Below are 11,080 nucleotides of genomic sequence, written 5' to 3'. Positions count from 1 at the left end.
GAGGGGGGAGGTAGCATGGTGGCGCCACCCCCTCCCCTGTTTGTTTACGCGGATTTTGAAGCCATGCAGAATGCAGAAGGCGTATTTGTGGCCAATTTGCTGTGTTATTCGTCCAGTGAATAAACCACTATTCATGTGTTGGACGGGGAAGATTGTGCCCAACAATTTTTGCGTGATTTGGATGATCTCACGGACATCCCGGACAATGAGAGTGAGCGGACCATTCTCGTGGTGTTTCATAACTTGAAAGGGTTTGACGGCATGTTTATTTTGCACGAACTGTACCAGCAACAACGCGAAGTGGTGGATCAATTGACGGTGGGCGCCAAAGTGTTGTCCTTCAGGAGTGGAGCTGTCAAATTCATTGACTCGTTGTGTTTCTTGCCCATGCCATTGGCCTCGTTTCCCAACACCTTCAATTTGACCGAATTAAAGAAGGGCTTCTTTCCTCATTTGTTTAATACCCCGGATCATCAACAGTATGTGGGCCGCATCCCTGATTTGGAATTCTACGATCCCGAGGGCATGATGGCCAAAAAAAAAGACGAACTGACGCGTTGGCATGCCGACCAAGTTCGTCGTAACGTGCGCTTTGATTTCCGTCAAGAAATGATGGACTATTGCAAATCGGATGTGGCTCTCTTGAAAGCGGGGTGTGAAGCTTTCCAACAAGAATTTGAACAGCAGGCTGGTTTCAATCCCATGGCTAAATGCATCACCATCGCCAGTGCCTGCAATCTCTATTGGCGCAAGCATCATTTGACCCCCGACACCATTGCCGTCGAACCGCTCAGGGGCTGGCGAGGGGCCCAAGTCAATCAATCCCTCAAGGCCCTACAATGGTTGTACTACCAAGAACACCTTATTCCTAAAGAGGGGGCTAGTGCTGATCGCATTCGACATGTCCGGAATGGGGGCGAGCAGTTTGTCCGGACCCTTGTGAACAGTTATTTCGTTGATGGCCACGATCCTCTGACCCGCACTGTTTACGAATTTCATGGGTGTCTCTACCATGGCTGTCCCATTTGTTATCCTATAAGAGATGCCAAACATTATGCCACACCGGATCGAACCGTCGAGGAATTGTATCAAGCCACGCTCTCCAAACGCATGGCTCTGCTCCGAGCAGGTTACACGGTGACCGAAATGTGGGAGTGTGAATGGGACCGACTGGTTGATGACGAGCCCGCTGTCTCTCAGTTTCTGGCTTCTTTTGATTTGGTGGCTCCCCTGGAACCCCGTGACGCCTTTTTTGGGGGACGCACCGGTGCAGTGGCGCTGCATGCTGTGGCTGAAGAGGGGGAGGAAATACGTTATGTGGATGTGACCTCCCTGTACCCATGGGTGAATAAGAACTGCCCTTACCCTATCGGTCATCCCAAGATCATTACCCAACCTGTCGACCAGTCCCTGGCGTCTTATTTTGGATTGGCTACGGTGGACATTCTGCCCCCGGCTGGTCTATTCCACCCCGTCTTGCCTGTACGCTGTGGCCAAAAGCTCACCTTTCCTCTCTGCCGTACCTGTGTCCAGACAGAACAAGCCCAACCCATGTTGACTAGAACCCAGTATTGCCCTCATTCGGATGCGGATCGTACACTACGTGGGACCTGGTGCACGCCTGAGCTGGTCAAAGCTGTGGAAAAGGGGTACACCCTGATCAAGATCCATGAAGTCTGGCATTTTCCCCCCGAGCAACGTCGAACAGGTCTTTTCGCTGATTACGTCAATACCTGGCTCAAAGTCAAACAAGAATCGGCGGGGTGGCCCAGTTGGTGTCAGACCCTCGAACAAAAACGCGAGTACATTCTTCGCTACCAGGAGCGGGAGGGGATCCGACTGGACATTGCCAGCATTGCCAAAAATCCCGGTCGTAAGGCCACCGCCAAACTCATGCTGAACAGTTTCTGGGGCAAGTTTGGCGAGCGGATCAACAAACCCACCACCGTCACCGTTCAAAACCCCGCCCATTTGTTCAGCCTCGTTTCTGATGCGACTCTCGATCTCAGTACGCTCCGCCTCTGTACCGACGACATTTTGGAAGCCGTCTACACCAGTGTCCAAGACAATGCTGTCAAAGGCACCAAGACCAATATCTTTGTAGCGGCGTTCACCACGTGCCATGCCCGATTGAAACTCTACGAGTCCCTGGACACCCTTCAACAGCAAGTCCTCTACTATGATACTGACAGTGTGGTGTACAAGTGGCGTCTAGGTCAACCCAGTATTGTCACTGGGGATTTTCTGGGGGACATGACGGATGAATTGGACGGAGATGTCATCACTGAGTTTGTTTCGGGGGCGCCAAGAATTATGGGTACACGACCCGTGGAGGTAAAGTGGTGTGCAAGGTCCGTGGTTTCACCCTGAATGTCCGGGGGTCGGCCATTCTTAATTTTCATACCATGAAAGAGAACATTCTCTCGGAACTAGACTCGCCTCAGGACACTCGCCGAAATTTGAACATTGTCAACCCTTATCATTTCACACGGGATTTGGAAAAGAAACACATTCAAGTGGTTCCGCGCGTGAAGCAGTATGGGTTGGTGTTTGACAAGCGCGTCATCCAGGTGGCTACCCGATCCAGCTATCCCTATGGCTACGAGAGGATTGGGAACGAATTGGATCTTCTATTAGATTTGTAAAACAATGGGCGTGACGTCATTCGGACGTCACACACGTCCCGGATGTAACTTAGGATATTCGCGATTTGTTTTTTTGTATTAAAAAAAAAAAAATGATGTGGACCTTTATACAGTGTGTGTGTTTTATGGACTGACGGGGATGCGAGGGGACTGGGGTTTCGTTTTGAGTGTCCTACTTGTACCCAGGTTCTACGCGGTCCTTCAAAACTATGTCAAGTATGTGGATCCACCTCTTGGGTGGGGTCACGTGATTTTTATGCCCAAATATGGGCATTGTGACGTCAATCAAGTCACATGGGCTCTATGCTTGATTCTGATTGGTCGAGAAAATTTCTGCTGCGCTGTGATTGGTCGGTACCCAGTGGAGCCTCCTATACTACTATGGCATCCACGAGCCAAAACACAAGTGGTGTAAAGCATCGCTGACAAAATTCTCTCGTTGAGTAAACAACAAAAGCAGTCATCCAAAACGCAAGCGATGAAGCAATCGCTATAAAAACTGTTTTTGAAAATCGTAAATTGTCCTCCCTTGATCCATGCCTATGATTGTCTAGCTCCGAGCTTGGTGGTGCTCGCAATCGAGTGCGTATGCTTAGGTAACTAACACAGATTATCAAAAAGGAAATAAGAAAGAATGTCCTAAAAGTGAGGAAAACATATTCCCCCACAAAATCTGAATAATGGAAGGATAATAAGGTAAAACCAAAGAAAGCAAGGCCGACAGCCCAAACAATATCGATGCTACAGTTATAAACTCGACTGTTTGTCAGGGGCACCCAACGAGAATATAGTTCAAAACCTCTTAAACATAGCATTGTTGAATGTATTTTATTATTTAAACGGTAGATATAGGCATATTTTTATCCCCTAAAAGTTTTTCATCTGTTCGGATTTCCTAGCTGACAGTCTAGTGATCCGAAAATTATAGGGATCAAAACTTACCTTTTCGAAAATTTTAGCCAGAAAATAGGCTCCCGAAAATTCTAGGAGAACTTTTTATGGTAAAAATGAGTTAAAAATGGGCAAGTATACCATCTTTTATATGTTCGAAAATCCTAGGAGAGGCATCCAAGCAAGACATTTTACAACAAATGTTCCGAAAATTCTAGATCTCAAATCGTCTTCCGAACAGATATTTCTCCGAAAATTGTCGTTGGGTGCCCCCGTGTTTGTGATGCGATGACGGATTGGCCGTAAGACAGCGAAAGCACGTTCCATGGAGATAAGCGCAAGAAAATAAACGGACGTACCCGAAAAGAGAAGTATAAAAGCCGCTATCGGGTTTGCTCGGCTCCGCATCAAAAAACCGTAACCCTCCCCTACATTATGAGATTTAGCAGTTCCAATGATTATAAATTCCGTAATCCTAACAAGTAAATCGGCGACTGCGAGGTTGATCAAAAGAAAATAAGTTCGTTTTAGGCGGGATCTCTCGGTCCAGAAAACAAAGATCGGCAATGCGTTTCCGAAGACGATAAGAACCGCTTCCAGAGTGTAGATTATTACCAGGGTAATGTACGTCGAAGTAGGCATATCTTTAGTTTGCTTTTTCTGTTTTTTATTCAAATATGTCCTGTCCTAAAAAAAAAGGAATCAGCTATCGCACTGTTTAGAAGATATGATTCACTTAGCATAAAATGGCCTTCTTGTATTGTTTCTCCGTCACAATGCTTTTTGACCTTTTGTTTAGACCAAACAGAGATATTGCTATATGGAAGTGGAATTTCCGTTGATTTTTAGAAATTAAGGCCAGCTAACAGGGGCACCCATGGCTAAAGGCCAACGACTGTTTTCTGTAAAATATTTGTTCAGAGAAGCAAATGTTGCCTAGAAATTTCTATTGCTTGAGGACGGCTACAAATTTCTAGATGACATGAATGTTCCATTGTTGTACAATTTTCGAAACGTATCTAATAAATTACCTGCGATTTTCTGAAGCTTAATTTTCCACATTTGACTCCCCAAATAATGTTTATGGGAGACCTAAAATCTTCGGATTCAAAAATGTGATTAAGATAGGAATCAGAAAAATTATCACATTCGTAAAACGATAAATTGCATCTAAAATTTTCGGGAAAATAATTCTGAAGCCCTTGTAATTTCGAAAAGACTCAAGTTCCCCGAGGATGACCGAACAGATAGGTGAAAATTTTATAGCGCAGCTTACTATAGAATGTATCAATAGGAATCTAAAAGTACTCTGTGTAGCCTACAAGGTGCTTTCATCGTATTAGTAAAGTCTTCGTTGGGTGCCCCTGAAATAAGCTCAATAATGTAGTGTTGTGTCGAGGACACTTCTGCGACTAAATGAGTATATTGAGTATAGATCGTTTTCACTGTCACGCAACAAAAAATTAAATTAGAAACCCTCCGGTGGAAGAAGCTAAGAAAATGAAGTGTTATAAAAGACTTAATATATAAACAATTTGTCCAAGTCTCAGGTCTTTGTGGCCAATAGTTTCTGAGTTATTTGCCGAAACGTTTCACTCACCTTTGCAGAGCTTTGTATGGAGACGACATATTGGTGTACCGTTTTGGTGCACCAATATGGCCGCCAGAAATCAACAAAAACGTCTGGAGTTCACTTTTTCTTTAAAAGCTCTTTCTTTTCAGTCGAGAACTAGCATACGTACGCATAAACATGTCTTCTAATACTTGAACTGCTGAAAATCAAGAGGAGAGACTTTTTTTTCAACGAGACAGTATTCTTATTTTGGTGTCACGCAATGTGAAAACTCGGAAGTTCAAATTGCTGTATTTTAGAAATGAAACATGTTACGGGAATGGAAACTTGTATAAAGATTTACGTTTTGTTTATCTTCAACTTAGTGTAAACAAGAAGGGCTTTTCGTCTCAAGCAAATCGATTTTCATCATGGGTGACTTCAACATAAACCTACTCGGTGTCGAGAAATGCAATCAGTATGCAAATAATTTTCTACTTTCATTACAGAGGTTTTCTTTATTTCGACAATTGATAAAACCAACCCGTTTCCATAATAATTCAGCTACGTTAATTATATATATTGAAATTATCCTATTAAAATTATCCTTTTTTTGGGGGGGGGGGGGGAGGGGGTCCAAACTGTGAAAGCCGGCCGCCGTTGGCGCGGCAGCCTGCTTTGCGAGCGGAGGCGAACAGATCATAGGAGGCTACCCAAAAACAACTACATTTTTTAGTTTCCCTGAAATTTAGTTTGGTGACAAAATGCAACACACCTTTCATTAAAAAAACTCAGCCGGTTAAAAAGTGATATTTTTGATGAAAATTCTAAAAGGAAGGAACTGTTCGATGCCATTAATGCAACAAAGGAAAGTAAAGCCCTTGGAAGGTGTGGTATACCTGCCGAAATCTGAAAACATTGTGGCTGTGAAGCTCGCCTCTAGCCTGTACAAACTGAGTTTGCAGACCAGGGAAACTCAAGATTTACCAAAAGACTGGAAAGATGGCATTATCGTGCCAGTCTTCAAGAAGGGAAGAAGAAAGGACTGTGGGAACTATCGAGGTATTTCTCTTCTCTCAATAGCCGAAAAGATCTTGACTGGCATACTTCTCAACAGACTGAACGAACACATTGTCCCCACATCGTGCCTGAGACTCGATGTCGTATTCGCAGTGCATGGTAGAGGCACTGTGGATATGATCGATCCTCTGTTTTGCGACAGTTATAAAAGAAGTGTGAAGAGCATAATATGCCGCTGTATGCCGTTTTTATCGACTTCTCTAAGGCTTTTGATACAGTGTTCGGAAACTATTGATGTACTGCTGAATTTATCAATCTGGCGAGGGCACTGCACAATGTAATGTTAACATGTTAACATGTGGATCCACGAAGCTACATCTCCAAGGTATTTGCTGTCACCGATTTTGTCAAGCAAGGTTGCGTGCTTGCTCCGACACTGTTCTCTCTCTACCTAACAGCAATGCTAAGGTAGCCTTTGACGGTGTTGGGGACGGTATCTTCATCCAAACTCGTAGTAATGCTGACCTGTTTAACGTACCCCTTTTCAAAGCAAAAACACGCACAACCTAGATCCTAGGGAGGGAAATAATGTTTACAGATGATAGTGCTGTAGTTGCCCACAGTTCTGGTGACATTCAGAGTCTGGTGGACAGCTTCACCAGAGCTGCCTCCCAATTTGGCCTAAGTTCAACATCAAGAAAACTGAGTGCTTAAACCAACCGCTGCAAAACTTAGATCCAGTTCCTGAGCCAGCAACCATAACTATGAATCAAGAGGCCCTAATGCAGTGATACGACTTCGGATACCTAGGAAACACTATTTCCAACAATGCTAGCCAAGAGAGTGAACTACGATACAGGATGGCAATTGCAAGTGCTGCTTTTGGAAAACCACAGGACAGGTTTTGGAAAAACCGGCATGTGTCTATTGAAGTCAAGTGCAATGTCTATCAAGGTGTTGTCCTTTCTTCCCTCCTCTGTGGTGCTGAAACATGCATGGACTATGCATCAGCGTAAGTGAAGAAGCTTTTGCCTAGTCCCAAGGCCTCATTATCCTGCCCGGCCAAAGCGTTTCGAGTCACGTGGTCCAAGCGAAAATGTGTTTTGCGCCCGTTCGCCCCGGATACATCACCGAAGTGAATTGACCGAGAGGGGCTGGGAAAACGCCGTACAGGGACTAGCTCCATGCCTATATATGGTGGAACATCTAAAAGTAATAATGAACGGGACGTATGCTGGAAGGACAAGAACACGCAAGTGGAGAGTCTCTGCCTTGCAGGACTACTATCAATGGGTGATATTCTCATTGAGAAAAATCTAATACGGCTGGGTCACGAGCATAGGATGGATAATAACAGACTACCAAAGTAGCTGTTAGCTGCTACCAAGTATGCAGCTGTTAACTCTGTTTGGTAATGCGTAATCAAGGGAGGCCTAGATTAAGGTTCACAGACGTTGCAATTGAGGAAGAACATGAAATGGAGAGAGTGACATCAACCGATGGCAGGAGAGTGCCAACGACATACCTATCTGGAGGAGACTTATCAAACTTTCCTGAAACCTAGAACGGCTTAGTCGAACCGACTGACTGCCATGATGATGATATTCTTGGCCGTTCCAACCATGTCTAAACATTTCAGGATCCACGAATGGGGCACCATATCACTAAAAGGATTTCTAACCAAATATCAGAGACCCTTATACCCTCATCAAGGTGGTCGTTACCGCGCTAGAAACCACGCGGGTGTCTTCTGGTAGAGAGTGACCTATGTCACTTTCTACCATGATCTCAGATTTGAAAGCTCCCACCACTGTTAGTTCTGTAATCCCTACAAGCAAATCTGCAATTGCGAGGTTGATCATCAAAAGAAAATAAGTTTGTTTTATGCGGGATCTTTTATGTGCAATTCCAGAATACGAAAATTGTAAACGTTTTTGCATGTTTGCGCGTAGATGACCACGAAGGAAATGGAAGTCGATGAAGCGATGTCTTTCCTCGTTCAGCAACCAGTTGCTTTCAACTTAATTCGGAACAACTTGTGTACAGTTGAAAAGGTCAGTCAATTGTACTTACCAATCACAAGAAAATATCGTTTTTATATCATTTCTCTGTATAAAATACCCTGTTTTGTTGTAGACCAAATAATATTTCTACATGAAGGCAATAAGGACGGTCCGCTAATCTTTGTAAAACTCAGTAAGGTTCAGAATTAGTATTGTGGAGTCGAATCAAGTCGAAGACACTTGATGCTTAGCTGAGTTAGTAACGAAATGACTAAATTAACATGCATATCTGTAGAGGTAATACTGAAGATAGACTGGCTTTCGTCCGTTCATTATACCCTAAGCTTTTTATACGACATTTGCATCTAATGTGACAGCAGAATTCGTCGGGTTGATTACTGGGCATTATGTCATTTTTAATTTGCGAAGACGAAAACGGTTGGCAATGGAAAAGCAATTATATACAAGAAAATTCAAAATGAAATTGGCATGTCATTTATAAAATGTGTCTTAAGTTTCCTTTTGTGCATATAATCGTCTTTTTCTGCTGATGTTTTTTCAGAGGTAATTATACATATTTCGGTCTATATAAAATTGATATTTTTAGTGTCCATATTTTTATTAAAATTTAAGGGAGAGGAAGAGAGAAATTTAAGACATTTTTGTGATTGTCGGAAGGGAAAACTCAGAGGACTCATCTCATCAAAGTTATTTCAAGAAATCCAAAATGGGGTTGTCACAGCGCGCTTACAACAGTGCCATAAATTGTTTGTATTTATCTGCCTGCTTTTAAATTACTTATTTACAAAACCCATACCAAATGCCGAGGTATCAACTTTTTATTAAAGCTTATTAGGCATTATTAGTATTGCATTATGTTTTGCTAACGCAGTTGATTAAATAACTAACCCAAAAAGTTCTATATTCATTTTATAACACGACAAAAAATTTAGTTAAAGTAAAACATGTAGACCATTTGATTTGTTTGCCTCAAGTTTAACAAAGATTCAAATCCAGTCGAGATTTAGCAGCATTTTTTTTTTCTCATTTGCCTCCCTTATTTTCTATTTATCAATTTTGGCCTTTTAACCTGTTTGTGGCGTATAGTGCTTTTTTGACTTAAACCAAATTACTGCAATACAGCATGATTTGTAAAGCTCTCCCACTCCAGTAACTCACTTTGTCTAATGGAAGATAAGATCTGCTAAGCGGAAATATAATTTCTTTGTAGAAAATAATTAAGATAAAAGTTCCGTTCATACGAATTAGTAGAGCTCAATAAGCTTCAATTCAAGTACTGTTATTCATTCTTTGTCAGAATGAACATCCCTTCATAATCTTAGACTACAGAGGAGTAAGGCAATGAAGATGGATCCCACGTTGAGCAAGATTGTTCGTACACGGTTTTTGCAGTGGTTTTTTTTACCTTAACTAAACGTGGAAATTGTATATAGTTAGTATACGTACATAGATGGAGGTAGGCATGTTTTGTTGAAGTCGGAAATATAGCAGACGGAATACGATGACCTCCTTCTCAATCTGCCTAATTCTTCTGATCATACGAGAGCCAAACCAATAATTGCTAATGGATGGGTCGTTTGAGTTGCCCACGAAGAAGCAGTATTGAGGATAAAACGCCAATTTATATCTGCCCCTGAGGCCTAAGCCGGTTTCACAACGTCTTTTTCACATTTGGTGTCAATAAACACAACTCATGATTTATTCGCATCTAAAGCAAAGACTGTATATTTCGGCTGTCCTTTCTTTGGACATAGAGGGTTATCTATTATTGGTATATAAAAGAGAGACGAGTGATTCAAGAACGAACTAGATATGAAATTAAAGTACGACGGGAGAACTTTAAAACGAAATATGAACTTGATTTCTGTGCCGTAAGATTTTTTTGGCTCATTAAAAATCTACCCATGGAAAGATTTATATTTTCTTCCATTCATTTCCTTTCAAGTGGAAATTACTATTTTTCTGTATTGATGAAAAAGATAGTGTCATTTTCTATGTTTTTCATCATTAAAGGATGTCGAAATATGGAACACCGTGTAGCTTTTACCCGTTCATAGTAATTTCGTTTTTGAAAGTGGTATATTTTAAATTGATAAACTGTGAAATATTTTTTTAAGTTTTACGGGGATCTCTGTGTTTTTATAAACGTATTTTGGGTTTATTCATCCGTCGTTAATAACTGTTTAAAATGCTTGGCTAATAAGTACAATCAGGCCGGGAGTTTATAATTGCAAATGAAGATTTCTCGCATCCTTTTCTGAGAAAAAATGACTAGTAAGTAGTGAAACCAAAAAGTTAATATTAATTTTAATGCCACAAAAATCGCAAGGATCATTTTTGAAGTAATTTGATTACTGACAGCATGAAGATTCTGGTGTTGGGACGTTGAATTACAGAAAAAAATATTCTTCAAAACCAACAATTTGTTGAAAGTTTAGTAGAAGAAAATGGAAAAACAAAACTGGGCTGCGAATAACAGCAAACGTCATCACTGATGAAGGGAATCCCGATGGTTTCCAAAAGCTCTTCTAAACTTTCAACAAATTGTTGGTGCTGAAGAATTTTTTTTTCCTCTAATTGATTACCGTTTGGACTTAGGAAAAATGTTGTAACCTATTCCTTTTTATTTAGGGCTCAAGCCGACTTATAGCAATAATTTCTTGAATACTTAACAGCGTTGAAATTTCAAGTAACAGCATAGGATATTATTTTTATCTCGCGTCATGAAGCTGGCTCTAAGTTCCTTCCAAGCTATGTGCCTCAGTTCTAGACTCAAAGCGAAATCGTTTAGTTGGTACTAACGTTTTCCGGTAAGTTTTAGAACTAATATTCCTTAATTTTCTTGAAACAAACAAACAAACGTACATACAGCTTTTATATCACGTTTGAGGCTATTCAAAAAAAGAGTATTTTACAAAACAAATTGAATGTCAGAACCGTATCTTCTC

This window comes from Porites lutea, chromosome 3, assembly GCF_958299795.1.
Source record: "Porites lutea chromosome 3, jaPorLute2.1, whole genome shotgun sequence".
Taxonomy (NCBI): domain Eukaryota; kingdom Metazoa; phylum Cnidaria; class Anthozoa; order Scleractinia; family Poritidae; genus Porites; species Porites lutea.
Note: the sequence above shows the minus strand (reverse complement) of the source record.